The 13,293-nt window shown below is 38.9% G+C and overlaps 1 protein-coding gene across 1 annotated transcript in view; it reads left to right on the plus strand.

The window, feature by feature from the left end:
* Window positions 1-13,293, plus strand: part of LOC126416853 (THO complex subunit 5 homolog) — a 241,140-nt gene that overhangs the window by 56,133 nt on the left and 171,714 nt on the right. The window lies entirely within an intron of this gene.

Here is a 13,293-nt window from a genome sequence, read left to right on the forward strand (position 1 = left end):
CTGCGTAGGATCCTACGGTCTTGGCGTGCATCCGTGCGTCGCTGCGGTCCGGTCCCAGGTCGACGGGCACGTGCACCTTCCGCCGACCACTGGCGACAACATCGATGTACTGTGGAGACCTCACGCCCCACGTGTTGAGCAATTCGGCGGTACGTCCACCCGGCCTCCCGCATGCCCACTATACGCCCTCGCTCAAAGTCCGTCAACTGCACATGCGGTTCATGTCCACGCTGTCGCGGCATGCTACCAGTGTTAAAGACTGCGATGGAGCTCCGTATGCCACGGCAAACTGGCTGACACTGACGGCGGCGGTGCACAAATGCTGCGCAGCTAGCGCCATTCGACGGCCAACACCGCGGTTCCTGGTGTGTCCGCTGTGCCGTGCGTGTGATCATTGCTTGTACAGCCCTCTCGCTGTGTCCGGAGCAAGTATGGTGGGTCTGACACACCGGTGTCAATGTGTTCTTTTTTCCATTTCCAGGAGTGTATATTAGTTAAAAAGTGTGTGAACCATTAAGAATTATTTTTATAAATTTATAATACCGTCACTGACTTTAACAATTACATACAGCATGTACAAATTTATGTTTAAAAATTAGTTGTTTAGAATGAAGAGTGCTAGTGTGTACAGCCCAATTTTTATGGTAACAGACCAAGGTATTATTCCCAATGTGGATGTCACTCTGAAGAACAGCAAATGATGTCTGTAATTCATGTTTCATTAACTCAGATGAGAAGCTTTCAAAAGCGCTTATGGATACAGTAGTCAGGAAAGGCTACTGCTGCTTGTGTAGCCTAATATTTCAGCTCAAAACGTTCCAATTTTGAGTTAGTTCATAGCCTGAAATGCAGTAGAGCCTAATGTTTCTGTACAGAGTGAAAGAAGGTCCCCAATAGTCGGCAGTGGTGTTTCCAGCTTCCAGGTGTAAGTTCCAAACCGATGTCGTCATTAATGCCTGAGAAACACAGTCGCCTAAAACTGTGGCAACACTGAGCTGATACCACCGAAATGTAAGTATAGTTGTGTTATGTATCTGGCAGGTCCTCGAAGCATCTGTGCCAATCCTCTGTTAACTGGCGGGGATCTTCATTAATCACTTCGAAAGTTTCACTAATACACACTGAAGCGCCAAAGAAACTGGTACAGGCATGCGTATTCAAATATAGAGATATGTAAACAGGCAGAAGACGGCGCTGCGGTCGGCAACTCCTATATAAGACAAAAAGTGTCTGGTGAAGTTGTTAGATCCGCTACTGCTGGTACAATGACAAGTTATCAAGATGTAAGTGAGTTAGAAGGTGGTGTTATAGACGGCACACGAGCGATGGGACGCAGCATCCCCGAGGAAGCGATGAAGTGGGGATTTTCCCATGTGGCCATTCCACGAGTGCACAATAAACGATTCACCGAATTATCATATTTTCTTAGCTCCACGAGCGCTTCCAGACGATTCCTGACATCGTGCAGAGGCGTCATCCGATCGGCCTCTCTGTAATATTATCTCATGTAGATCTAGATTTACATGTTGCGTTGATAGATTTGATATGTTGTGTACAGTGTTTGTTATGTATTTATGTATGCATGTTTGGAATCAGGTTTACATGTAATCTGTGTGTGTGTGTGGTTTGAGATTTTCGGGCGCTAAACAGCGTGGTCATCAGCGCCCAAACATGTAATCTAACGTAAATTTTGGGTGGTTGTAATTAAACTGACGTTGTTCCGAGTAATGCAACACGACCTATATATATATATATATATATATATATATATATATATATATATATATATATATATATCGCAGAATGTTGAAACATTGTAGGTATATTCATTACTCAATGCACTCGTGGAGTATGTTGAAGAAATAATAGTTCCAACTTCTGCCGCCAATTGAGAAACATGGAACTATAAGCAGTCAGAATGTGAAATGTTTCCTGTTTTGACGTTAGTATGTTGTTTGTTGCTTGGTGATGCATGCTGATTTCTTTTGTGAAGTAACTGTTCTTGTAAAGGGTTAAGGAGGCTGAAGTTTCCCGTACGAAACGCAGTGGCTGTTGAGACGAAAGATCGTGCACTGCTAGTAAAGTTGCTTTATCAGAACGGCAGCAATAGCAGTGCTGCAGTGCGGAAATATCGCTGACAAAAACAGCTGTGAAGAGAAACCTAGTTAATAAATGGGCTAAAGAATGTGATCAATAAATTTGAACAGGTGAATTAAGTAGTGCAGCAGGGAGAGGGAGGCAGACCATCCCCCTGGCAGTTGTTGAAGAAGTTGCTGTAGCTATAGCCGACCGTGCAGCACACGTCTCAGATTCTGCAGCCTTTGCTCGAGGTGTGTCAGGAGAATTGTCTCTCCCATCGTCAACAGTCCAAAAGATTTTGCAGTGCATTTTACACTGGAATACCTACAAGATGCAGAATGTGCACCAAATGAAGCCCCAAGACGGGCTACAACGCTGTGACTTTACCCTTCCTTTTTTTACACTCATGGAAATGGGTGACATGTGGCTGGAGAATATTCTTTGAATGGACGAGGGTAGTTTTACTCTGTGCAGTGCCATGAATGTGAAGGACTGCCCCATATGGGGCTATATTCCGCCACATGATCTGCAGGTGCATCCACTGCACTCAGCTTATGTGACTCTGTGGTGTGGTTTCACAAGCTCCTTCATTCTCTGATGTCACTTACCATCTGAAAGATTTGCTTCGACAGAACTTCGGTAATGGCTGCAGCATCTCTAGACAATTTCAAGATGCGTGACTATCGAGATCCCCTGACCTAAGCCCATGCGATTTCTGGCTGTGGGGATATCTAAATATATATTGGACTCTTTCTGATATGTAGGATAGCATATGGCAACATATTGCTCTCATAACACAGTATATACTTCGAGCAACTATCAACCATGCCTCGTTATGGGTGCAGCATGTAACTGAGTCGGGACACCATATTGAACATATGTTGTAACTTGTGACCATATCCTAATACTTGTGTCAGAACCACCGTTATCAAGTGTTTGACTGTTCCTTTCCATTTCCTGCACCAACACACCTGGTGACCGAAAATTGAACTATTATTTTTTCAGCATGTGACTGCACTGATTAGTGAACATTCATACGATGTTGGTACTTGTATACTATTCATTTCTAGCACACCAACAAAACACACACTGAATTAGACTGTACTGCAAACACTCTCTCTCTCTCTCTCTCTCTCTCTCTCTCTCTGTCTATCTATCTATCTCTCTTTCTCTCTCTCTCTCTCTCTCTCTTACAGATAGCACAGAACCTTGGTGATATTTCTGATAGTCCACTGAATTTTTCATGTTATCCGCTTGGCCCATCCAAGTCGAGTTAGCAGCTCACCACAGTGAAAGAGATGCTGAGTTCAAGAATATGGAAGGAAGTTAGGATTAGCCACCACAGACTTTGGGCATGTGATTTTACAGTAATATTCATTAAATTATTATAGCAGAATAACAGATTCTTCTAATTTTAAATGATGTATCAAATAAAGATATTTTTTTAACATTCTTACACTATGTTATCCAAATAATTTTTCGCTTTGTCATACAAATTATATAAGAGACCTAATTAGCAAGACATTTTAAATATTTGAATTTCTGTTGGCTCCTTAATCCCCTTGGACAATTTAGTCCCTTGTAAAAAGATCTGTTTTATGTTTGTTTACTTATTGTAAATGTAAGTTTAGTCCAGCTCTTGTTGCACTATCATGAATGTTGCTGTTTGTGAGATAATTGCTAGTGCTCTTCTTCATGTGAATAACAGAGTTGTAGATGTAGTCACATGGTTCATTTATAATCTGCAGCTCCTTGAAAAGATCTTTCCAGGCAACTTGGTTTCTGCTTATTCTGAGGGCCAATACCTGTGGTTTGAAGACAGTGTCCATATTTTGTGTATGTGATCCCTAAAAATATTTCTGTAGCTAAAGACAAAGTTTATATGCATAGGAACTGTATGTAACTATAACCCATAGACTGTTACAGACTGATGACAGGACTTTAAGGGCACAGCATGCCAAGATATATTGTTTTCCAGTATATTTGAGGGTTCATTCCATTTCAAGTGACAGTCAATATTAATTCCTAAAAATGTTGTGTCTACTACATTATCTACAAAATTTTCATCAAAATTTAATTTTCCAAAATTATTTTTCCTGTTTGAGTAAATATTCATTCCTTTGTTTTAGGATTTCTGGCATTTTTAATCTATGATTACAATGTTGCTATCATCAATCATCAGCAAAAAGAAATTTCCCAATGTCTGACTAGTCTCACAAAGCATTGAGGTATAGCAAAAACAATATTCAGCTTAAGATGAAGACCTGAGAGATTTGTAACATCTTGTGTGCTTTCTGCCTTCCATTGTAGGTAGGAGTTATATTCTTAAATAATTTAAATACATTTTGAAAGTATTAATTAAATGTATCACCTCAACCTGAGATAATGTTAATTCGTAGCTATGGTGTAACATACATTTTGCCATCATTAGAAAAAAAGCGGAAATAATAGTTGATAGCTGCCATTTACTAGTGTGCTAAATTAAGAGATATAAGAGATAATCAATAATTATTGTGTTAATGACATAAAATATTACATACTGCATACTCAGTTTTCTGTGAGAACTCAAGAGAAAGTGTAAAACTAACTGAAAATTTCATAGTTATTTTAGAAACCATGTTAATCCTATTTAAAGTTGTGTTACCAGATCCTGTGTCAATCCCACTGTCTAAATAATTTTTATACTATCTCCTCCATTTTTGATCACTTGTCCTGGAGTGCACAGTTCGTAATTTAAAAAGGCAGAGGTGAGCTTACAAAAAACTGGTGATTGCTTGGGAGGACTTTATCCAGTGTATAAGGTAATTTGTTGTGACTGACATGTATTTTTTCCATTTATCCCACACACAATTATATTTCTATGTTTTTGTTGTATGGAACACAGCTTAGATGGCAGAAGAAAAAGAGGAAATGAGAGACCAAAGAAAAATATCCAAAATATAGAAAAATTAGATCAACAAAAATCTTCATTGGATCCAAACACAAATCCATAATAAAATTCATTGAAGTTGCGAATTCTGCACTGAGCCATAGCTGCATTTATAGTGATAGTTATGTGCAGACTTTTTAGTAATTAAGTAAATACAGTAATTTTCCAGAATTTTCTGGAGCACAATAGAATGTGTCGATGGTAGGATCCATTGTTGACACCAGTACTACCAGATGATCAGCTAATTGTACACAGCTAATAAGTATCAAAGAAGTAGATTGTACTTATTTTGAAGACTACTTTTCATGTAAAGGTAGGATAATTTTCATTTTGTTTTGAAATTTTATTTTTTGTTTTACCATGGATTTGCATAGCCGAAACTGATGAGGTCATAGCTTCTGGGATGATGTGCAATTGCACAGGTCCCACAAGAAAAAATACTGATATGTTATCAAAACTAGAAGCCATTCTTGCTGTTGTAACTGTCATGACACAAAATGTAGAAACGTAAATGCCTAGTAGTGGAATAGAACTGCATGGCTTGGAAACTAAAAACATGATAAGACTGTAGCAGTACAAAACCACATTCCTCCAAAGAATTAGATACTGTTGCTGCAGAGCAAGTTCTATTAAATCAGATGACTGCCAATTTATCCCACTGCATTGCTAAAATGATGACAGAGCTTGAAACACATATTCACATGAAACACGATGAACGTATTTCCAACATGAAGAAAGAAATATCTGGCTAGACGGAACGAGGAAACCAGGAAATTCTAGAAATAACACGCATAAAAATTCTAAACATTAGAAAAATCACAAACTGAAGAAGTAAAACAAATAAATTATGAAATCAGAACCATGCTCTGAAGCTGATTAAAGAAAACGGAAATCTTAGATCGAATTAGTGACTAAGTAGCTGGGCAACAGAAGAATATTTATGATGACAATAATGTTGATTGTATCCAAAAAGAAATTAATATGTGAATCGTGAAACAGTGGAACTTAAAAACAATTTGAAATTATTAGACACAGGTGCATTTGCCTTCAGTGAGGGCAATGTGTCTAGTGTATGTAGACACAGTGTCGAAACAATTTATAGTAGTCTGTGTGACATTGATATCCCATGCAATATTGAAACACCTAACTTATCTTATCCTGAGGGACCATGTACCGTTTAACTTCTAAAAAGTAGCCTTTCCCTCTATTGTGTGGAACGAAATGTAATTCATGAAAATAAAGATTAGTCATATAAAAATATATGCAACTGTATTTTCAAGGTAATTTCCCTGCACCTAACTGTCAGTTCACTGTACATCGAAACGAAGTCATAATGTGTCTTGCCCCATTTTGATGGGAACATATTGCACGATCACAGAATATACTGTATTGGATGGTGTGTGAGAATAGTTTTTCTACTAGGAATCACTCCACAAGCATTTTCCTCTTTATATGAAGAGATGTCTCGTATGCGTCAATAATTTCACTGCCCCAAAGCAGGTGCGTATGCAGCAGTACTGGAATCTATCTAATTTTTCTAATAGCTTGCTGGTCGAATATACATCTTTAATCAATCCTAGATCGAACGAGAGAACAGTACACAGGTAGCAACACAGATGAATGTGTCCCCCATGCTCCTACCCATCATGTGGTAATGAGAAAACTAACAATATTAAGTATTGTAAGTAGGCTGTTTAAGTTTTTTTATTGGTAACGCCACAAGTAGGCTGTTTAAGTTTTTTTATTGGTAACGCCACAAGTAGGCTGTTTAAGTTTTTTTATTGGTAACGCCACCTCTGTATGAAAGTCACTGGCTGTGCTGTGTGCAGTCTGTGGCTAGTTTTGCGTTGTTGTCTGCCATTGTAGTGTTGGGCAGCGGCAGCTGGATGTGAACAGCGCGTAGCGTTGTGCAGTTGGAGGTGAGCCGCCAGCAGTGGTGGATGTGGGGAGAGAGATGGCGGAGTTTTGAAATTTGTCATGAACTGCTATATTTATATATGATGATATCAAGGTAAATACATTGTTTGTTCTCTATTAATATCTTTCATTTGCTAACTATCCCTATCAGCAGTTAGTGCCTTCAGTAGTTTGAATCTTTTATTTAGCTGGCAGTAGTGGCGCTCGCTGTATTGCAGTAGCTTGAGTAGCGAAGATTTTTGTGAGGTAAGTGATTTGTGAAACGTATAGGTTAATGTTAGTCAGGGCCATTCCTTCGTAGGGATTTTTTGAAAGTCAGATTGCGTTGCGCTAAAAAATATTGTGTGTCAGGTTAAGCACAGTCTTGTATAATTGTTCAAAGGGGAAGTTTCATATGTCGACCCTTAGCCGAGGATACCTCACTGAAATCTTCTGATTTTTTTATTGTAGTTTGTGTAATTAGTGTAGATTTTGTTTATTGCTATTGCGTAATTGTAGAGAGAATCTCCTTGGTAGTTGTGGTTTTTCATTGTTGCACAGTAAAACAGTTGTGGCATGCATGCAGATTTGCACCAAGTATTTCGCAGCTGCAATTAACTAGATATTATTTTCAGTTCTATGTTAATGTGTTCTCTTATTTTTGCTCTTAAAATTGTGCTTTTCTGTGTTGTCGTGTGAAATACTGTGACAATAATGGCGTGTGAAAAACGTAATACTAGGCTCCAAAGTAAACTGAGAAATGACAGTGAAAATGAAAGCAGTGTGTTAGCGCCACCGAGTAATGAATTAACTGATGTTCAAAGTAGTAATTTGGTAATTGTACATAGGGAAATGGAGCGGGCTGCAAACAATGGTGTAGACAGTGAAACAATTAGTGAACAGGGAAGCATTATCGATCGATCGGTCGGCAACAGCTCGCCTCAGGAATCCGAAATGACAGGACACAATTTTGCAAATACTGTAGATTCAGGTTTTGCGTCCTCACCGTTTTCTCAAATGAGTCAAGACACATTTTCCGCTTGTCAAAATGTGAATGTTGCCGGTGCAAATTCACTGCCGAAAAGCACTGAGGAACATGTTTCAGACACCAGTCCATTGTTATTACAATTAATGCAACAAATGGGACAAAAGCTTGAAAAGTTAGACACAATGGAGCAAAATCAGAGACAAACACAGCAAAAGTTGGACACAGTGGAACAAAATCTTCAAAAGTTAGACACAATGGAACAACACCAGAGACAAACACAGCAACAGTTAGACGCAATGGAACAAAATCTTCACACCACACTTGAACAAGCACGTGAAGATTTAACTACTGAGTTACATAACATTGAATCGAAATGTCAAAAAGTCTGTAATGACGTAAAAACACAGATTTGTGAGCATTTTCAACCTATTTTTTCGCGGCATGAAAATGCATTACAGAATCACGAAGCAGCCATAAAAGAACTGCAAACCATTGTTCATGAAAATCATGAGACCTTGTGGGCTAAAATTGACTCAGTTGCATCTACCGATTCGGTTACGCAACTTGCAAAAACTCAGGAAAACTTAAAGGACACAGTAGATTCGATCTCAACACAAATGGACACTCTGAAACTTGGTTCAGAAAAACACACTGAGGAAATGTGTTCACTATCGGAGAAAGTAGCCGAACTTTCGGATCAGGTCACTTACTTATCTACAAAGGTAGCTGATGATCTGAATGACACAAGACCCATAGCCTTCACTGACACAGAAGAGTATGAACAAATAAGAAAATTCAAACAAAATCAAAATCAAATCAATACACAGTACAAAAGAGAAATCCGGGAAGTACAAGATCAGTTGACGCAGGTGATACAAGAATTACATATTTCAGAGGACACTCGCGCTCCAACACGGGAAGAGGAACTTAGAAATACGGAAAAGCCACAAAATAATAACACAGGGCATTTCGGTAATTATGAAAGGAATTGGCAAGGTGGACCGAATTTTGAGATGGAACCGCCGACACGACGTAACAATGACCGATATGCTACTCGCCGACACGATGACTTTGAGTATAAGCTGTTCATTACTACACGTAAATTCAAAACATTTAAGAATTCTGCCAACGACATTCATCCACAAGCGTGGCTCCATCAATTCTCTCATTGTTTTTCTCCCAACTGGTCATTAGAACACAGATTAGAATTTATGTGTGGCTACTTGGAGAATGAACCAGCTGTAAGAATGCGATCGGTCATTCACGATTGCCACAGTGAAGGAGAGTTTTACCATGCCTTCCTCTCAGCATATTGGTCTCAAGCCACACAAGACCGAGTAAAACATAGCATCATAATGATGAAACGTTTCGAACAATCTGAATTTTCCAGTCTTATGAAATATTTTGAAGACATGTTGCATAAGAATCAGTATCTTTCAAACCCATACAGCCCCTCAGAACTTATCCGCATTTGCTTATCCAATTTCCTGAACATTTACGACACATTATTTTGGCAGGACGTTGCAAAGACGACATTGAAGTTTTTCAGGGACTGTCACAAGAATTGGAAATTGACACTGACAATCGCGGAATGCGGAAACAGGAACACAACAATTACAGGTCACATCCGTCACAATTCCTCGATAATAGCTGGACGCGACAAGGCTATTCTCACAACACAAATCGTGACCAAAACAGACACCACCCGTATGACAACCGTTGGCAGAGTAGTAATAATTACAGGGAAAGATCACCTCTCCGCGGTAATGACTATCACAGAGACAATCAGAGAAACAGACAATTTGGGAATCAAAATAATTATTATCAAGGGAGACAGAATAACTTTAGACGCAACGGTCCAGCGCGCAGTTACGATTCAGGGAGAAATTCTCCACCACTTAACCAACAAGAAAGAAACTACAGGAACTACCGACATGACGACAGACGATGTGATCGTTAACGACAGACCTGAACTGCATCAGAACTGGCGGGATTCTCGTCACGGTGAATTTGTAGAAGTTAGGTCTCCAAATCCCAATAACGACGCGCGCCAACAAAGAGACAATAGGCAATGACTCACGCCGCTGGCAGCCACAAAACGTACGTATGAAACTGACGACGCAGCTGCCGTAGCTAGTAATTACGTAAAAATGGAAGACATTAGGGACATCTTACTCCAGGAACACGACGTAAAACATAACAACATTGCATATCCTGTGATTCACATTACAGTAAATGACATAAAATTTACGGCAGTACTTGACTCTGGCAGTCCCATTTCAGTAATTAGTGAAACAGCTTTTAGCAAATGCAACAAATCGAACGATTGCCCCACACTTCCGTTACGTAAGATTAAATTACAAGGTGCAATCTTTGGAAAAAGTGTAGATGTACGCCAACAAACCAATTTAGAATTCTTTTGCCAAAGCCACAGCTTCTCTATGAACTTTCTTATTGTTCCATTATTGTCGACGGAAATTATACTGGGAGTAGACTTTTTGAATGAATACAAAGCAGTCTTAAGCTTTCACGATTCTGAAATAAGTTTAGAGAAAGAAGGTAAGTCAATAGCTTTGAAATTTGAAGACTGGCTCTCAAACCATGATGAGGAAATTAATCGGCTTTACGTTCTGTTAGACAACAGTTCGGAATTTTCTACGGAACTAGACACTAACAATCACTCTGCATGTACTGACAGGGATGACATCGACGGCATATTTGAAATTAATGAGTTAATTCAGAATAAAATTTAAACAATTGAGAATTGTAATGACACTGATAGGCAGGACCTTTTTGAGATTTTACAAGCACATTCCACAGTTTTTACTCACAAAACAGGAACAATCAAGGGATTTCAATACCAATTTCGTGTTCGTGAGCATACTAAATTTTGTGTTAGACCATACGTAATTCCGGCGCATTATAGGGACCGTGTTAGAACAGAAATACAATCTATGCTCGACGAGGGCATTATTGAGCCTGCAGTAAGCTCATACAACAATCCATTACATGTTGTTGAGAAGAAAAATGGATCGATCCGGCTTGTCTTAGATTCGAGACAAATCAATACGATCATTATTCCTGAAACAGACAGGCCGCAAACGTTGGAAGAACTTCTTCAAAATTATAATGGTGTAAAAGTGTTGTCTTCCATTGATCTCAGATCCAGCTTTTATCAGATCGAACTCCATCCAGAATGTAGAAAATACACAGCTTTCCTTTGTTTCGGCGTTTGTTATCAGTTTCGGAAACTTCCCTTTGGTTTGAACATTTCTTCAGCAGCATTCATTCGCGGGTTAAATTCCATATTACCTGAGTTCTTAAAACGTCACATCACCTTATATGTGGACGATATTCTAATAGCAGAAGCTTCATGGGAACTACATAATCGCATCCTCAACAGTTTGTTACGTATTTTTGCAGAGGCTGGAATTACAGTTAACTTGGAAAAGTCTGAATTCGGTAGGACAAAGGTGAAGTTTTTGGGACATATTATTTCTTCTGAAGGCATTCAGCCGGATCCTGAAAAGTTAGAAGCAATCAGAGCCATTCCAGTTCCATCCACAAAAAAACAAGTCCGCAGTTTTCTAGGTCTCGTAAATTTTTACCGTCGTTTTCTGAATATGCAAATTCTTGTTACACCAAAACTTTGTTCTCTCACTGGAAAAAATACTATTTGGAACTGAGACGAACAAGCACAGTTGGAATTCAATTCTTTGAAAGAATCGCTACTTAATGCGCCAATACTAGCTCATCCAGATCTGTCACAAGATTTCTGCCCTAGCACGGATTCTTCCAAAGTCGGTCTTGGTGCTCATTTATTTCAAGAAGCCATAGAAGATGACATTACTGTTCAGAAAACCATTGCTTTTGCTAGCCGAGTGCTAACAAAATCTGAAAAAAATTATTCCGTTACTGAATTAGAAGCTTTAGCTATCGTTTGGGCATTTAACAAATTCCGTTTCTTTCTTTCTGGTAAGCACGTAAAAGTATACAGTGATCATCGTGCATTACAATTTCTTATGTCTTCAAAATTAAATCATGACAGGTTAAAACGTTGGGCATTGTTTCTGCAAGAATTCCACTTTACAATAGTCTACATTCCCGGCAAGGAGAACATTGTTGCAGACGCGCTGTCACGCGCACCGGCTGGGCTTGAGAAAAGTAACACACAAGGCAACCTCGAGAAAAATTTCAGTATTCTTTACATTCAGAAAGTCGCCTTTGAAAACTTCATCACCATATCTTTAAAGGACATAGCTCATGAACAAGATAAAGATCCGATTTGGAAAGACATCAAAAGTAAATGGCATGAAAAGACATACACTCAGATTCGGCGTTATTACCTGGTTAGAAACAACATACTCTTCAAACGCTGCACTGTTGATGACAAGCTATGGGTACTTTGCATTCCAGACGATTTTGTTAATAAGCTCATATGGTACATTCATTTCAGCTACGCACATTTTGGCCCACGAAAATGTTATCATATTCTTCGAACGACTTGTTATTTTAACAATATGGAAAAGCGAGTTCGAAGAGTCTTGTCTATTTGTAAACTTTGTCAAAAGGCGAAACCATCTACTATCTCACATCGTGCTCCGTTGTTTCCTATTATTCCTTCTAAATTAAAAGAATTTGCTGCTGTTGATCTCTTGGGACCCCTTGTCAGAACATCGAATGGATTTTCGTACGTTCTAGTCGCTGTTGAACTTACTTCAAAATTTGTTTCTTTCACTCCGTTACGTAAAGCCACTGGACGGTCTGTATCCAACGCCTTTGTTAAAAATTTCTTACGTGAAGTTGGACACGTTAGTAAAGTCATTTCAGATAACGGACCTCAATTCAGATCTGCTGTTTGGTCACGCATGCTTCGGAATCATAAAATCAAACCTGTTTTTATTTCATTGTACTCACCACATTGCAACCCGTCTGAAAGGATTATGAAAGAAATCAATAAGCTTTGCAGACTTTATTGTCACAGAAAGCATCAGCATTGGGACAGATATTTACACTTATTTCAAAATGTGCTCAATGAAATGCCTCATGATTCCACTGCTTTACCACCTATTCTTGTACTGAAGAATGAAGAACCACCGATCAGAATCAGAGAGCTTGTACCTTTCCCGAATACACGTAAACTTCGACACAAAGACATAATTGATTTGGCTCTTAAAAATATAAAATCTGCAGCAGACAAAAGGAGAAAACTACACGGTAAAGCAAATGCAAAGAAATTGTATATTGGTCAGAAAGTTCTCATTAAAGCTCATTCATTGTCACATAAGAAGAAACACTTGAGTCACAAATTCTTTCTAGTTTACAATGGACCTTACAGAATCCGACGTATACCACATGATAATTGCGTTGAAGTTGAAACTCTGCGTACTAGGAAGAGTAA

This window comes from Schistocerca serialis, chromosome 8, assembly GCF_023864345.2.
Source record: "Schistocerca serialis cubense isolate TAMUIC-IGC-003099 chromosome 8, iqSchSeri2.2, whole genome shotgun sequence".
Lineage (NCBI taxonomy): Eukaryota > Metazoa > Arthropoda > Insecta > Orthoptera > Acrididae > Schistocerca > Schistocerca serialis.